Source organism: Somniosus microcephalus, chromosome 6, assembly GCF_052327205.1.
Source record: "Somniosus microcephalus isolate GS21.2 chromosome 6, FLI_Smic_1.0, whole genome shotgun sequence".
Lineage (NCBI taxonomy): Eukaryota > Metazoa > Chordata > Chondrichthyes > Squaliformes > Somniosidae > Somniosus > Somniosus microcephalus.
This window is the reverse complement of record NC_140992.1, coordinates 165,241,719-165,260,582: the sequence shown is the minus strand read 5'-3', so window position 1 is coordinate 165,260,582 and position 18,864 is coordinate 165,241,719.

Sequence of the window (18,864 nt, the reverse complement as noted above, 5' to 3'; positions counted from 1 at the left end):
TTGATATAGCGTGCCGGTCCCAGTGTGTGTGTTCATATTAGGGGTTGAGTGAGGCAGAACTTCAGATGAGGGACTTGTAACATTGTCGCTGGCCGATTTCCATTAAGTCTTTATCACTCCCCTGAGGAATTAAAAGCATTAGTGTCGATTAAATCTCAAATGTCCAATATAAGGGGTCTTGTTTCTTTTTGTGTATTCTTTTTGTGAGATGTGGGCGTCGCTTGCAAGGCCAGCATTTATTGCCCATCCCAAATTGCCCTTGAGAAGGTGGTGGTGAGCCGCCTTCTTGAACCGCTACCATGTGGCCATCTAATTCCTCTTTGTTGAATATTTATAAGAGGATGACGGCCAAAATTCGCCATTTTCATTGTGGGGCGTTAACTTTCATCATTGTAATAGAACTGCAGTCTTGTCTTATAGTATTTTAGGTAACCATCAAACCGTTTTTCAGTAAGTCCCTTATATACGCCATATATTCTGTGACGTAAAATGCATAATTGTTGATTGCAATTGATAATTCCCAACCCGGTTTAAAGGATGTATCACAGGCCTCCTAAACAAGTGCCATGACATGTTTTTAATTAGTAACACATAAATAACACTAAGCTCCTTTTATTGTGTTTAATTTAATAAATGTTATTGAATAATATAATATTCATCCAAATTACTGTGACACTGCATATGAATCTTAGGTTTTCCCCTGTATCTCTCACTGACCTAGTCCCCGCACAAGCACGGAGAAGGCACACAAGTGATATCAAAATACTCAGTGAGTGTGAGAGAAATTTCAACAACAGAAGGTTCTCGCATTGTTTCATCTTCTTACACTTAATGTCAAAATCAATGAGTTTTAGTTCACTATTATACCTGAATTTATTCATTCGGTTAAGTACAGCAGTCAATTCAATCTTGTATATTCAAGAGAAGCGGTGATATAATTCAATTGATATTGTGTTATTCAAAATGGTCGTTCCAGTAAAGTTTCCTAAACTAGAAGTCGCTACACTTTCTGATGCAAGCACTCATTTAGCTACATTTATCTCTTTACAAACTTATTTTAGTACTCTTAAGAGCTTCAGCGTCTGCACCGAAACCGCAGCATCTGGTGACTACATTCAGTCGTTCCAACGCTTGAGAGTAAATAGCAAGCAAGTTTTTTACTTAATCTAAATCGTTGTGGTTACCCCAGTTCATGTACTCCACGAAATGGAATTTTTTGCTGTTAAATGTTTCGTTCACGTTCTTGTCAATTACAGGCTAGTTCATTTCCTGGCTAAATTAAACATGTTAAATTTCCTCTACCTAATATGACAGTGAAAAGGATAAGGCACATCACATTTAGGACGGCTTAGTAGCAGATCCAATTGTCTAATTATTGCATGGTTGTCTTTGTTGAAAAGATAAATCAATAGGGAATGAGACTTTTCTAGTGCAGTCTAAAATGGCTCAGTGGTCAGTCGAGTAGTGGGATTCTTCTACAGCAGGTATGTGATGAGTTGTCGGGGTTTGGGTGGGGCGGGGTGGGCGGTGGTTGGAGCATTTTTTGCAAAAAATATCATTTTCATACTTTAAATGCTGCGCTTTCTGTATTTGGAACAATCCCTCCAGTCAGGTATTCTTCTGCCATGTTTAACGCTTCGGCTGTAAAGACGAAAAGAGGCCCAGAGAGATAAAACTAGACAGATCTCTAATTCGGCAGATGGATCCATACAGTGCCAGGTGACTCGTTACTGACGAATAAGCCGGAAACAGTTGGGCTCAGGACACTCCCTTGAGGTACTCCTACAAGAACGTCCCTGGATCTGCCATGATCAGTTTCCGACGGGTATCAGCTTCTGTCACGTAAGATTTAAGCCAAGATTCTGGAATTCCCTTTCTAAATTCGTGCACCTCTCCACCCAATCTCCTCCTTTAAATCCCGTTAATAGCAACCACTTTGTAAAAATGTTAGTCACGCCTCCTAATAGCCTGTTCTTTGGCTCTCTGCCCTTTTGTATATTACTCCGGGAAGTGTCTTTCGATGTTTTTCTCATTAAAGATGCTATATAGATAAAACATGTTATTGAATACATTTACAAACTCTCTGTCATGTTTTATGCAGTCATACGCTGGATTGCTCCAAGATTGAGATTGCAGATATTCACAAAACATTCTCGTCCCCCTGTTGGTTGGCAGGATATACACCACAATTCGCAGCTGGATTTGTTAAGCATTGCTCTGATCTGTTGTTGGTGAGGCCATTTAATTCGGCCAATCGCCTGCTTCTTTGAGTGTTTAGAAGTCAGGGCTCCTTGTCTTGTGATGTTATATAGGTTTATGCCTCTTTATGCCTAGAGTTGCTTATGGCATACACTACTACACTCCTCATTGAACTCAGGTTATGCTTCTTGACATATAATATGTTGCTGTTGATATGAATGAATTGCAACAGTTATACATTCATTTCTGGCGCAAAATCACAAAAGGAAAAGCGGCCAAACCATGGCTAATAAAATAAATTAAGGATAGTATTAGTTCAAAGCAGGAGTCAAATAAAGTTGCTGGAAAAAGTAGCAAGGCTGAGGATTGGGAACATTTAAGAGGTCAGCAAAAAGGACCAAGAGATTGATTAAGAGGGGAAAAATAGAGCATGAGAGTAAACTTTCAGGGAACATAAAAGTGGATTGTAAAAGCTCCTACAAGTATGTAAAAACAAAAAGATTAATGGAGACAAATGTAGGCCCCTTACAGTCAGAAACGGGAGAAATTATAATGGGTAACAAGGAAATGGCTGAGCAGTTAAACAAATACTTTGGTTCTGTCTTCACGGAAGAGGACACAAATAAGTTCCAAGAAATGCTAGGGAACCAGGGGTCTAGTGAGAAGGAGGAATTAAAGGAAATTAGTATTAGTAAAAAAAATAGTGCTGGAGAAATTAATGGGACTGAAAGCTAATAAATCCCCATGGCCTGATAATCTGTTTTCCAAAGTATTAAAAGATGTAGCCATGGAAATAGTGGACGCATTGGTTGTAATCTTCCAACATTCTATAGATTATGGACCTGTTCCTGCATATTGGAGGGTGACGAATGTAACCCCACTGTTTAAAAAATGAGGGAAGGATAAAACTGGGAACTACAGACCGGTTAGCCTAGCATCAGCAGTAGGGATAATGCTAGAATCTATTATAAAGGATGTGAAAACAGGACATTTAGAAAATATCAACGGGATTAGACAAAGTCAACATGGATTTATGAAAGGGAAATATTTTTAGACAAAGCTACTGGAGTTTTTTGAGGATGTAAACTGTTTAATAGATAAGGGTGAACCAGTGGATGTAATGCATTTGGATTTTAAGAAGACATTTTATAACGTCCCACATACGAGGTTACTGATCAAAATTATAGAACATTGGATTGGGTTTAATATGCTGGCATGGATTGGAAATTAGTTAACAAACAGGAAACAGAGAGTAGCAATACATGGGTCTTTTTGAGGCTGCCAGGCGGTGCCTCGTCGGGTAGCACAGTTATCTGTGCTTGGTCCCCAGCTATTCACAATATATATCAAGGATTTGGATGAGTTAACCAAATGTAATATGTCCAAGTTTGCTGACGACACGGAACTAGGTGAGATTGTGAATTGTGAGGAGGATGCAAAGAGGCTTCAAGACGATTTGGACAAGTTGAGTGAGTGGGCAAACACATGGCAGATTCAGTATTACCTGGATAAATGTGAAGTTATCAAATTCGATAGGAAAAACAGAAAGGTGGAGTTTTATTTAAATGGTGCTAGATTGGGAAATGCTGATGTAGAAAAGGACCTGGGTAACCTTGTACACCGTCACTGAAAGCATACATGCAGGTGCAGCAAGCAGCTGGAAGGCAACTGGTATGTTTGCCTTCTTTGCAAGAGGATTTGAGAACAGGAGCAAGGATGTCTTACTACAGTTGTACAGGACCTTGGTAAGACCATACCTGGAGTACTGTGTGCAGTTTTGGTCTCCTTACTTGCCATAGAGGGAGTGCAGCGAATGTTCACCATACTGATTCCTGGGATGGCAGGACTGTCGTATGAGGAGAGATTGCATCGACGAGGCCTGTATTCCCTAGAGTTTAGAATAACGCGAGGGGATCTCATTGATATGTATAAAATTTTGACAGGGCTGGACAGACTGGATGCAGGAAGGATGTTGCCCCTGACTGTGGGAGGGGGGGGGGAGGTTCGGATCTAGAACGAGGGGTCACATTCTCAGGGTACGGTGTAGGACATGTAGGACTGAGATGAGGAGAAATTTCTTCAGTCAGAGGGTGGTGAACCTATGGAATTCTCTACCACATAAGGTTGTGGAGCGCAAGTGATGGAACATACTTAAGAAGGAGATAGATAGATTTCTAGAAACAAAAGGCATCAAGGTGTATGGGGAGAGAGTGGGAATATGTTATTGAGATAGAGGATCACCCATGATCATATTGAATGGCGGAGCAGGCTCGAAGGGCCGAATGGCCTTTTGCTGCTCCTATTTTTCTATGTTTCTATGATACCCACAGCGCCTCACGGATATCCAGTTTTGGGTTAATACTCTTTCCGTAGTCGATTCCAATTCTCACTGTGGCAATGACAAACTACATGACTGACGGTTTCCGTTCTGTGAAGATAAGGCACTATCTTCACCAGGAATACTCAATGACCACTCCTACCAATGCTGTCGTGGACAGACTGGTAGTTCACTGGAATGGGATCATGTAGTTTGCTCCCTCATATGAATTCCTTTACTATGTGTTGCATGTACAGTCAGGAAGTTATCTCTTGCAGGACTCGGACTACGTTGACAATACCAGATACCATTGGTGGTGCACATGGAGGTAACCCGATCTCGCTCTGAGTTTCTTACAACTGATGGTTCAAAACTGAACATGACTGATTGGTCACTTGAGTGGGGCGGTAGGTGATTATCAGCAGGAGATGCCATTGCTCTTTGCTGAGCATAATCCATGAGGCTTCAGGTATTCTGAGTCAGTGTTGAGGACTCCTAGATCCACTCCAATCCAAATGTAGACAACTGTCAGAGAATCAGAGAAATTTACGGCGCAGAAGGAGGCCATTCGGCCCATCGTGTCAGCACTGGCTGGAAAAAAGTGTTATCCATCCTTATCGCACTTTCCAGCTCTTGGTCCTAAGCCTTGTACGTTACAGCACTTTAAGTACATATCCAAATATTTTTTAAAGTGCTGAGGGATTCTGCCTCTCTCACCCTTTCAGGCAGTGAGCTCTAGATCCCCAGCACTATCTGGGTGAAAAGGAATTCTCCTCTCTCCCCTCTAATCCTTCTATCAATTACCTTAAATGTATGCTCCCTGGTTATTCACGTCTTTGCTCAGGGAAATAGACCCTTCTGATCCACGATTTCTTGGCCCATCATAATTTTGTCAACTCAATCAAATATGCCCTCAGCCTCAGGTGTTCCAACGAAAACAATTCCAGTTCGTCAAGTCTCTCCTCATAGATAAAATTATTCCGTCCTGGCAACACCCTCGTAAATCTCCTCTGTACCCTTTCTTGTGCAATCACATCAGTCCTGTAATGTGGTCACATCAGTCCTGTAATGTGGTGACCAGAACTGTGAGCAGTGCTCTAGCTGGGGCCTAATTCGTGTTCTATAGAGCTCTAGTATAACCTCTCTGCTCTTATATTCTATTCCTCGGCTAATAAATGAATGTACGCCTCTGCCTTCTTAAACACCTTATCTACCTGCCCTGCTACATTCAGGAATTTGTGGACATGCACTCCATGGTCCGTTTGTTCCATTGCATTTCTTAGTATCCTATCATGTATTGTATATTCCCTTACTTTGCTAGTCCTCCCCAAATGCATTACCTCGCGCTTCTCCAGATTGATTCCAATTTGACTCTTTTCTGCCCACCTGTTATTGATATCTACCTGCACACTACAGCTATCTTCCTCACTATCAACCACATAGCAAATTTTTGTATCATCTGCAAACTTCTTAAACAAGACCCCTACATTGAATTCTAAATCTTTGATATATTCCACAAAAGGCAAAGAGCTAGTACTCAGCCCTGTGGAACGCCACTGGAAGCAACCTTCCAGTCAACAAAATACTGATCGAATATTAGCCTTTTCTCCGGCGACTGAATTAATTTTGGATCCAAATTGCCGTATTCCTTTGGATCCCATCGACTTTTACCTTTTTGACCAACCTGCCACGTGGGACCTTGTCAAAGGCCTTGCTAAAATCTATGTAGACTATATCAAATGAACTGTCCTCAATGATCATCTTCGTTATCTCCTCAAAAAATGCAACCAATTAGCCAAACAGGAACTTCCCTTAACAAATCCATGCTGATTGTCCCTGATTAATCTGTCTTTCTAAATGAAGACTTAGCCTATCCCTCAGGTATGTTTCCAGTAATTGTCCAACCACCGAGGTTAGGTTGAGTGGATTGTAATTATTTAGTATATACCTTTCTCACTTTTTAAACAATGGCACAACTTTGGCAATCCTGCAGTCCACTGGCACTACACCTGTAGCCAGAGAAGATGGAAAAATGATGGTCAGAGCCACCAGTACTTCCTCCTTTGCCTCTCTTAACAGCATGGGGTACATTTCATCCAGGCCTGGCAGTTCATCTACAATCAAAGATGCTAATCATCTTAATACTTCCCCTCTCTCTCTATGGTTATCACACCAGTAGTTCACACTCCTCCTCCTTAACTACAATGTCTGCATAGCCACTCTCTTCTGTGAAGACAGACGCAAAGTATTGATTAAGAACCGTACCCACGTCATTCTTCCTCTACACCTAGGTTACCATTTTGGTCTCTAATAAGCCCTACTCTTTCCTTAGTTGGTGTCTGACTCGTTATGTTTTTATAAAACATCTTTTGAGTTCCTTAATTTTACTTTCCAATATTTTTCCTGCCCTCTCTTTGCTTTCCTAATTTACTTTTCATTTAACCCCTGCACCTTCTATACTCCTCGAGGCTTTCTGTAGTTGCGCTCTTGGTATCTGACAACATTTTGCCTGATTTAACTTAACCTACCCTGTAATCTCCTTGAAATCCAAGGGGGTCTAGATTTAAGTGTTCCACCCTCTTTCTTTGTGAGAACATATTTGTTCTGGACCAGCCCTATCTCCTCCTTGAATCCCTCTCACTGCTCTGACACTGATACATCTTCCAGTAGCTGCTTCCAGTGCACTCCAGCTAAACTACATCTCAACTTCGTAAAATTGGACTTTCACCAGTCAGAAACTTTTACGGCTGGTCAATATTTGCCCTTTTCTATACCTGTATAAGTATCTAACGGAATTATGATCACTATCCACAAAATGCCCTCGCACTGACACCTCTTCCAGCTGCCAAGCTTAAGGCCTAGAAATTCAGTTGGCTGCGCCAGCCGTTAGCGCCTTAGGAGGAGTAGATCTCGAGCGCTAGGCGCTTAGCGCCCGGGTGCAGTGCGATCTGTGCCTCGCCCCAACTTCAGTAGACATTTAGTGCCAGCGCAAAGTCTTTGCGCGCGCTCAGCTGCGCGCAGATCATGACGTCATTTCCTCGTGCAACGCCCTTTGTGCGCCCCAAACCGGAACTTCAGTCACGCCGCCCCATTGTGCGCCTGGCGGCCCTAATGACTATGGATTGGAATGGTGCACAGCCGATGCGGGCAGCGGGGAGCGCAAATTAAAGGGCACTTCCCCTGCACTATAAAGGGCAGCCATTTTGCAGCACTCACTCTTGTGTGATGGATTTTTGGAGAGGGACCAAGGTAGAGAGCTTACTGCTTTGGCCCAACACTAGAACAGGTATTTCTGGCTTCAGGCCACAGCTTTGCCTTTCTCTTTGCCTTCATTGATATCTCATTGTTTGCCAGCATATTATGGGGGCTGTCAACGCTGGCTTGCAGCATTACGTCCAAAGGGCTCACAGACACCGTGAGAGAGTGGCAGCCCTGGCTAGATGCAGAGGGGGCAACAGGCGTCGGCAAGGGAGGCCTTACCCACTCAGGGTATACCGCCAGCAGTTCTCCGATGTCAACATGTCTGACGAGCAGTGTGTTAGGAGGCTGCGATGCAGAAGGGAGGTGGTCACAGAGATCTGCCAGCTGCTTCAGAGAGATCTGCAGCCACAGCTGAGGTGCAGGACGTCTCTGTCAGTGGCAGTGAAGGTGACGGTGGCTCTGAACTTCTATGCCACCGGCTCCTTCCAATCCACTGCTGGGGGCATTGCTAACATCTCCCAGTTCGCCGTGCATTGCTGCATCCACCAGGTGACCAATGCTCTTTTCAGAAGGAGACGTCAATTCATCTCCTTCCCCATGACCCTGGAGAAGCAGCAGCAGCGTGCAATGGGATTTGCATGAATAGCGGCCTTCCGCATGGTGCAGGGCACCATTGACTGCACGCATGTGGCTTTGCGGGCATCTGTGGAGAATGCCGAGGATTACCGCAACCGGAGGGGCTACCATTCCCTCAACGTACAGCTGGTGTGTGACAACAGGCAGCGCATCCTAGCTGTCAATGCCTGCTTTCCAGGCAGCAGCCACGATGCCTTTATCCTGTGACAGACAACTGTGGCTGACATGTTCCAGGCACAGCCTCACCCAAGAGGATGGCATTTCGGGGACAAAGGCTACCCTTTGTGTACCTGGCTCATGACCCCGCTCCGCGCGCCTTGAACCCCTGCTGAAGAGCGATACAACGAGAGCCATCAAGCGACCAGGAACATCATCGAACAAACAATTGGCATCCTGAAGCAATGGTTCCGCTGCCTGGATCATTCTGGCAGAGCCCTGCAGTATTCGCCGGAGCGAGCCTCCCATTTCGTGGTCGTTTGCTTCATGCTGCACAACCTGGCTATCCGCAGGACTCAGGCACAGCCACCTCAGGTTGGAGCAGCACCTCAGGAGGAGGAGCAGGAGGAGCAGGAGGAGGAGGAGGAGGTGGACCAGCATAGGAGGGAGGCACAAGGTGCAAGGGCCACCCGTCGGCGGCTTATTGAATGTAGGTTCTAGGCCCCCTGTCAGGGAATGGCTTGTTCCAATGAAAGAACATGAATGTAGCCGCTCCGCAAGCCCTCAGCCAGTAAAGGCAACAAAAACTTCAAAGTTCAAACATGGACAATCTGAATAAAGAAAATGGTTTATTCCACAAACTCAGTGCCCTTCCCGCATGAAAAACAAAAACAGAAGAAACCCCCAAAAAACAGTCAGACACATTATATTACTCGCTCCCACAACCTGGAGAGGATTAACAAAACAGTGCAACAAAAATGGCCGTCATCCTCGGCCTTCGTAAAAAACAAACATCACATCCTCAGCCTTCAAAAAACAAACATCCAATTCTCGGCCTCAAAAAACAAACACAACTGCCCACACATTCTACTTTTTGGCCTGCGAGGGCGATGACTTGGGCATCTTTGCATGGCCCCTGCCCGCCCTGCTGCTCCTCCTCAAAGTGAGCCCAGTGGCTGCAGCAAGGCTGGGGGAAGGCTCCTGAGGGGCACATGGCGTGACGCCAGATGCCCTTGGGGGTCGGCCTAGACGAGCTCTGGCCCTCGAGGGGCCGGCTGGTGACTGCTGCAGCTGTGGCTGGGCAGCATCAGTCTGTCCAGCAACTCGTGGCGGCTCCACTGGGGGAGTGGCAGTGGTGGCTGCAGGAATGGGGGCAAGCTGGCTGATGGCAGGCGCTCGCTGGTCGCCTGAGACACTGGCACTTGCCCGGGCCAGCACCTCAGCATGCGCAGCAATCTGCTGAAGGACAGACCGCTATGCTGCTGCAGCGCAGCGGGTGCCCTGGCGATGCCTGGCTGACGCAGCGAGTGTGGCAGCAGTTAGTGCCCGTGTTGCCCTGTTCTGTGACTGCATCAGACCAGCCAGTGACTGGACGGCACCACTGATCATTTGGGTACTAGCTGCCTGAGCTGCCCCGACTTCCTGCAGGCTCATGGCCTCAGCTGCACCGACTTCCTCCAGACTCCCGGCCTGAGCTGCACTGAATTGCTGCAGACTCCTGCCCTGAGCTACACCGAATTGCTGCAGACTCCTGTCCTGAGCTGCACCGAATTGCTTCAGACTCCTGGCCTGAGCTGCACCGACTTCCTCCAGACTTCTGGCCTGTGATGCCCTGAATTCCTTGACACTCTTAGCCAATGACTCTATGGCATCAGGCATCCGTGCCACTACCCCCATGAGCTCCGTGTGCCTGCTCTCCGAGTCGACGGCCATTTCCTCGAGGAGGCGCACCTCCTCTGCGCTGACCGTCGCCGGACTGGAGGCCGCACTCACCCTCTGGGGAGAAGGCCGCCGAGCTTCCCCACCCCTCCCATGTTGCTGCAGGCCGCTGGGCCCAGGAACTGGACTCGGCTCCAGCCCTTCCCCCAGGCTCCCCTCCAGGGAAGACGTGCCCCCTAAATCGCCATGGGTTGGTGCGGCTGAGGGTGCCACTGATGGGCCGCCTTCCTCTTCCTCCTCCTCCTCCTCCTCTTCCAAGGGGCTGACAGTGGCAGCTTCAGGGACCTCCTCCTCACCTGGCGCCTCACCATCTGAAAGCAGGAAGGCACAACAGTAGCTTTAGTGTGAGGACAGGGCATCAGCGAGGGAGGCATTAGTGGTGCCATTCACCGCATTGGTCGGGCAGTGGCAAAGGATGTTGATCTGATGCGCAAGTGGAATGAGAGAGGTCCAAAAGGTCATGTCCTTACCATTGGTGTCCAGAACAGGGTCGGCATCTCCAGTGGCAACGGGGCCAATGACATGGACTCCCATGATGCGCTCCATGCTCTGGTCTAGGTCGGTGAGCTCCTGGTGCTGAGGCCTGCCTCCTCCGGTTGCAAGCTGGCTATGCTTGTTGTTAGCCAGCTTGGCCTGCAAGAGAAAGGATGGCCTCTAAGTACGGTGTGTAGCCCTGATCTTGTCTGCACAGCCTCCCATGGTGGAATAGCTTGGACAGTGTGTAAAGTGCAGAATGTGCAATTGATGGTCATGCCAGTCCCATAGCTGCTGGATGAGGGCTGGCCATTAGGTCTTTCAGGTCACTTTGCCCATAATGTGAGGTGCACATGCAAGGATGAGGAGGACACTGGAAAGGGTACTCACCCTGACAATCCTAGTGCGGTCATTAAACTTCTTCCTGCATTGTACAGGAGTCCTGCCAACCACACTGTTAGATGTCACCCTGTTGGAGACATCCCTCCAGGCTTTGCGGAAGACGCTGGTCACCGGCTTCTTGCCACTGTCTGGAAACAAAATATGGCGTCTTCGCTCCACAGCGCGAACCAGAAGCCTCAGGTCAGCTTCAGTAAAGCGCTGCGCTCATTCCCGGGCCTTCTGCATCGTCCTGGTCGCTAAATAGGTGCAGCAACAGTGCTCAGGCCTAGGTGGAGGGCTGCAGTGTCCAGGGCGTAGCAGCCAAGCAACTCGACCCTTCCCCCTTTAAGAGATGGCCGGCGCCAGCGGGTCTGCCGTCAATCAAGAAATGACCGCACCTGCGCTGCGCCCGGCCTCGGCGGTATCGCTCAGCATCGCCGGCTTAGCGCCTAAAGATAGTCGTGCATCGCCAGTTTTAGCGCTGCAGCAACCTCTTAGGGCGATGCTACTGAATATCGGTGAAGTGGCATCGACTTTGCGCCGGGCGCAAACTTTAGCGGCCGACCGACTTTACCGCCCCAAAAGTGGCTATACTGACTTTCTAGCCCTAATTCCCTGAAACTAAGTCAATAACTGCCCCCTCTCGTGTTGAACCTATTAAATACTGGCGAAAAACTGTGTCCCATCCTTCGGTAGGTCTATCCTGCCATTAAAGCACGACATAAGCTGAAATGTTGATGGAGCTCACTCAGACGGTGGGTCGTAAATATATGTCTACGAAAATCATGTGACATGATTTTGCTTGAGGCGTCAGTGGAACTGATCTACCAGCTTAGATAGCAGTCCTCTGATCATAGCGAGAATGACTTTAGAGTTATCTACGCCGAGATTGAACAATCTTTTCCTGATGGTAGTGATAGGTATGTCATTACACTTTTGAACTTTGTATCAATTTTACAACTCATGACTTAAGAAATGACCTTTAAAGGGCCTATCATACAGTGTTGGGCGGGTATAATGTGTAAGCTCACACGCAGTGTGGGAGCAGGACATTGATGAACCAGTTTCCGGTTAACAGCAATCAGGCAGCTTCCGTGGTTAATGTTATGGCAGTGGCACATATGTGACTTGATGTCTTGAATTCTACTTGACAATTTGACATGTTGAGGTTTGAACATGTATTCCTGGGTTGCTAATCCAGCAGCGAAATGCTTACATTATTATACCCTGTCTTCCAATACAAATCATAAAACCGGCTGTAGCAGTTAATCGATGCTGCTTTTTTACGTATTTAGCACAGATATTTTAATATATGGAGCCGAACAAAAATTTATTTTCATTTCCAATGAGTCTGATATGCAATGCGTTTAGGACTTTCAGCGAAGATAATTCCACATAGAGGTGCAGTTTGCCCAATATGAAGCACACCCGCGCAACAACCACACAGGCTGCTCCCTTATGTCCAGAGGACGTGTAGCATTGGTTGTCAGAGTCAAGGCTCAGAGACCCCCTTGTTTGTTCCGGGAACTTTGGAGTTGAATCAATCATAGCCACGCAGCCAAACAGTACTGAACACAACTAACCTTACGTTTCCTTGTCTGTCCAACACCATTCTACTTTTAGTTGCCGGCATTATCTGGAGCCAAGACGGAATATTTTTGGCCTTAGTGCCCTACTCTCCTGAGGTATTGCTTGGCACTGGGGTCAGATCTCCAGTTCTGCCTCGGATAGTTGACGGTTCTGAATTATAGTGTCATAGAATAGTACAGCACAGAAGGCAAGCTCATCGGGTATGTAACATTGTCTCGCTTCCAACATAAATTTTCCTGTTTATTCCCCCTCTCCCCAGATGAATATTCGTTAATTTATCTTTAACACATTGCCAAGCTCAGATCTGATCTCTTGTTTTACGAACTCATCATATATTGCATAACGAAAAACAAAACTCTGCACAAGAAATTTTTGAATCGTTCTCCATCGATCACAGCCTAGGTGAAAGGAATAGCCCAATGAACAATTGTTCCAGGATTTGGATATGATGACGTTTCCATTTTCCCTTCCTCATACCCAATAATAGTTGACACGAAATCTTGTACGAGCCCATATTGCCGTAAACAGTGTCTAAGTAATTTATTTATTCACCTTTCATCCCAAAGTCTAACAGATTTCTCATCAGTTACATAAAGTGAATAAATTAATTAGAGGTATGGCAGGACAGTTCATATCCGTTGAACGCACATCCTGAGCCATGTGGGAAGTCCTGGACACCTCCCATGCTCTGGACGACCACATGTGCGGGAATCCCCTGAGCCCATCTTGATCACCAACCTGTATTCGGTGCTGAGTACTGGTGAGGGTAATGGTTCCTCTAGCGAGACGAGCCAGAGCCAAGTCCACAGCACCACAAAAGACTCAGCTGCACGGGCTTTGGGGGAGAGGAGAGGGAGAGAAATGTTCATTGGGGATTCAATAGTTAGGGGGGCAGACAGGCGTTTCGGCGGCTGCAGACTTGACTCCAGAATGGCATGTTGCCTCCCTGGTTCCAGGGGCATGGATGTCACTGAATGGCTGCAGGGCATTCTGACGGGGTAGAGTGTACAGACAGAGGTGGTGATCCATATCGGTAACAACAACATAGGTAGGAAGAGGGATAATGTCCTGCAGGCAGAATTTAGGGAGCTCGGGAAGATGTAAAAAGTAGGACCTCAAAGGTAGCAATCTCCAGATTACTACCAGTGCAACGTGATAGTGAATACATAAATACGAAGAGAGAGCAGATGAATGCATTGCTGGAGAGATGGTGTAGGAGGGAGGGACTTTGATTCCTGAGGAATTGGAAACATTTCTGAGGGACGTGGGACCCCTTCAAGCCAGACGCGTTGCACCTCAAAGGGAACGGGACCAATTACCTCGAGGGAGGGTTTGCTATTGCTGTTGGAGAGGGTTTAAAGTAGCTTGGCAGTGGGGTGGGAACCTGACTATAGAGTCAATAGGGATGGAAGAAAAACTGGAATTGGAAAACAAAAACGTAGAATTTAAATTGGAAGGACAGAGGAGTCAAGGGCTAGAAAATAATCAACAAGGAGGGTTTCCTATACTAAATGTTATATATATCAATGCAGGAATATAGTGAACAAGGCATATGAGCTGAGGGCACAGGTAGATACTTGGGACTATGATATTATAACTATTAAAGAGACTTGGCTGAAAGAGGGGCAGGCATGGAAGCTCAAAATTCCTGGTTACAGGATTTTCAGACGGGATAGAGAGGGAGATATAATGGTATTGATGAAAGAATCTAATACAGCAGTGAGGAGGGATGACACGTTGGAGGGATCATCAAACGAGGCCATATGGGTCGAATTGATAAACAAAAAAGGGGCGATCACACTGCTGGTAGTGTACTACAGACCCCCAAACAGTCAGAGAGAGATAGAAGAACAAATATGTAGACACATTTCTGAGAAGTGCAAAAACTATAGGGCAGTAATGGTAGGGGATAAAATTAGTGTCATCGGTATAGAGTGTGCGTAATTCCTAAAATGCTTCCAGGAGAACTTTCTTAGCCAGTCTGTAGCAAGCCCAACAAGGGAGGGGATTGTTCTGGACTTAATTTTAGGGAATCAAGCTGGGCAGGTTGATAGCATATCAGTGGGGGAGCATTTTGGTACTAGTGACCATAATTCTGTTAGATTTAAGGTCGTTATGGAAAAGGACAAGGATAGACCAGGAATAAAAATGATAAATTGGGGAAGAGCAAATTTTGCTAAGCTCAGAGGGGATTCAGCCATAGTGAACTGGAAACAGCTACTTGAAGGAAAATCAATATCAGAGCAGTGGGAGGCCTTGCAGGATGAGTTCCAGAAGGTTCGGACCAAATATGTGCACTCAAAGCAAAATGGTGGGACTAACAAATTTAGTGTCCCCTGGATATTTAGAGACATACACGGTAGGATAAAGAAAAAAAAGGATGCGTATGACAGATAGCGAGTGCAAAACACTCCAGAACCTTTAGAGGCAAACAGAAAGTGCAGGGGTGCAATTAAAATACATATTACGAAAGCAAAGAGAGCCCATGAAATGTTCCTGGCAAGGAAAATCAATGAAAACCCAAAGATGTTTTATAAATATATAAAGTGTAAAAGGATAACTAGAGAAAGGGTAGGGCATATTAGAGATCAGGATGGTAATCTGTGTGTGGAGGCGGGAGATGTTGGTAGGGTTCTTAATGAATACTTTGCATCTGTTTTCACAAAGGAGAGGGGCGAAGCCGACATTGATTTCCTGGGGGAGGAGTATGAAATATTAGAGGAAATAAACATAGTGAGAGGAAATATTAAGCGGTTTCGCAGCTTTAAAAGTGGATAAATCCCCAGGCCAAGATCAAATGCATCCCACGCTGTTAAGCAAAGCAGAAGTGGAAATAGTAGAAGCCCTGACCATCATTTTTCAATCCTCTCTCGCTTCAGGAGTGATGCCGGTGGACTGGAGGACAGCTAATGTGATAGTTTTCTTTAAACAGGGAGAAAAGGATAGACTGAATAAATACAGGCCAGTCAGCCTAACCTCGTTCATAGGAAAATTATTGGAAACAATTCTGAAGGACAGGATAGATCTTCATTTAGAAAGTAATGGATTAACCAAGGATAGTCAACACGGATCTGTTAATGGAAGGTCCTGTCTGACAAACTAGATTGAAATTTTTGAGGAGGTAACAAGAAGGGTCGATGAGGGTAGTGCTTTTGATGTAGTGTATATGGACTTTAGAAAGGCTTTGTTAAAAGGTTCCACATGGCAGACTGGTCACAAAATTAAAAGTCCATGTGATCCAGTGCAAAATGTCAAGTTGGATTCAAAACTGGCTCAGAGACAGGAAGCAAAGGGTAATGGTTGATGGGTATATTTGTGGCTGGAAGAGTGCTTCCAGTGAGGTTCCGCAGGGCTCAATTCTAGTTCCCTTGTTTTTTGTGGTATATATCAATGATGTAGACTTGAATATAGGGGTATGATTAAGAAGCTTGTAGGTGATGCTAAAATCGGCTGTGTGGTTGATACTGAAAAAGGAAGCTGTAGACTGCAGGAAGATATCAATAAATTTGGCAGGTGTGCAGAACAGTGGCAAATGGAATTCAATTCGGAGAAGTGTGAGTTAATGCATTTGGGGAGGGCTAACAAGGAAAGGGAATACACATTAAATGGTAGGGCACTGAGTAATGTAGAGGAACAATGGGACCTTGGAGTGCATGTCCACTGATTCCTGAAGGTAGCAGGACAGCTAGAAGAGATGGTTAAGAAGGCGTATGGCATGCTTGCCTTAATTAGCCATGGCATAGAAAACAAGAGCAGGGGTATTATGCTTCAAATATATAAAATATTAGTTAGGCCTCAGCTAGGGTACTGCGTGCAGTTCTGGTAACCACATTACAGGAAAGATGTGATTGCACTAGAGAGAGTACAGAGGAGATTTACAAGAATGTTGCCAGGAGTAGAGAATCTTAGCTATGAAGAAAGACTGGGTAGGCTGGTTTTGTTTTCCTTGGAACAAAGGAGGCTGAGGGGAGATCTTACTGAGGTGTATAAAATTATGAGGGACATAGATAAAGTGGATAGAAATGACCGATTTCCCTTAGCAGAGTGGTCAAGAACCAGGGGGCACAGAATTAAAATTATTGGTCGAAGGGTTAGAGGTGATTTGAGTGGAGATTGCTTCACCCAGGTGGTTGTGGTGGTCTAGAACACACTGCCTGAAAGGGTGTTAGAGGCAGGAACACTAACCACATTTAAGAAGTACTAGGATGTACACTTGGGATGCTCTAACCTGCAGGTCTACGGACCAAGAGCTGGGAAGTGGGATTAGGCTGGATAGCTCTTTGATGGCTGGCGCAGATATGATGGGCCGAAATGGCCTCCTTCCATGCTGTAACTTTTTATGATTCTAATTGATTTATACGTACATCGTGGTAGGAATAAAGAAATATTTTGATTTATACTGCGCTCTTAGCGACCTCAAGACGTCCCAAAGCGATTCCCAGCCAATGATTTGCTTTCGAAGTATAGTCACTGTTGTGATATAGACAACACTGCAGCCAATTTGCAAACAGAGAGGTCACAAAAGCAGCAAAGAGATAAATGACCAGATAATCTGTTTTAGCGATGTTGGTTAAGGGATAAATATTGGCCAGAGCACCGGGGATATCTCCCCAGCTTAAATCATGTCATGCAATGTTTAAGCCCGCTTGTTTAGGCAAATGGGACCACGCTTTAACTTTTCATCAATAGGACCGTACCCATGACATGCAGCACTCCCTTAGTACTACGCTGACACATCAGTCTAGGTGATGTGCTGAAGTCTCTTAATTGGGCCTCAGACCCATTATCTTCTGATTCAGAGACGAGGTCATATGGGAGGCAATTGGCAAACAATATATCACCTTGATGATACATTGAAGCCTGATGGTATACACAAAGCTTGCTCATACATCAGCTGGTTAATATGAACACTAATGAGATGGGTAATACCATACAGATGTTGACTGCCCTTCCAAGTACTCAAACACATGTCATTATAGGGAAGAGCCCTCACCTGCCGCAGCCGTTTTCCCTTTTCTGCCAAAACTGATCTCACCACATGGCCCTTAGTCATGCATATTGGACTTGCTAACACTTATTTGGCATGCCCATGAATTCTGAACAAGATGCAGAATCATTTGAACACTTCTGCTTAGCAACATCCAGAAGATTTTTGAACAAACTGAACCTGTAAGCCCTCAGGACCCTAAAGAAATGGTTTAAAGCAATTGAGCCACGTACCCAATATTTCCTCCCAATAACTAAATTGTATGTCCTCTTTTGAGTCTTACAAAGCCATTGCACTTTGCCCTGTACAATTACCAGCATATTGCGCTGCTTATTCTCTTGATGCAGGTTACGTACAATATCCTTTGAGGTTCTCTTCAACTCCCAACAGAAAGCGATGTAAATGTTGCATCTAGAACCGTATTAACATCGTGCCCAGTTCACCAACAACATGGACCAATAAAAAGCTGAAAACAATGGCCATAACCCAGTTTAAGTGTGGCACTGAGAGTTGAGTGACCTTCAAATTATGAAAGTGCTATAATTCAACTTTAAAAAGTTACTACATTTACAAAAATATTTTTAACATTTTTTAAAATTAAAATGGGCTAGAAATTCGTCTCGGACATGGTATTAAATCGGCTGCCCGTTATACGCAGCGCCTCATATTCAGTTGCATTGACTTCAAAGGGTTCTGCTCGCACCACTTGCTCACAATCATGGAAGCTGTACTTGCAGTCCCACTCGCGCTCCTGTATGATAGGGAGATGGAGCGGAGGCAGCAAACGAAAGAACAAGACGCTTGCAGAGAGAGGAGGGGCAGGAGGGATCTCAGCAGGATGCCTTCCACACTTAGGGAGTTCAGAGACCACCTCTCCTCCCTGCACCTAAGCCGAGAGCATTGTATTAGGAGACTCTGCTTCAACAAGGGAGATGTCACAGAATACTGCCTCTTCCTGCAGCCCTACCTGCAGCGTCTGAGCAGAGCAACGATGGAAATCCCAGAGGCCCTCAAGGTCAGCGTGGACCTTAATTTATTTGCCAGTGGATTCTTCCAGTATGGAGCAGTAGACATAGCTGATATCTTCCTGTTCGCCATCTGTCGCTGCATCCGGGGGGTCACAAAGGACCTCTGCCCCAGGAGAAGGGACATTTTTTTTGCTCTGAAAAGAGACAAGTAGGATGAGTGCACATGTGGCTTTGCC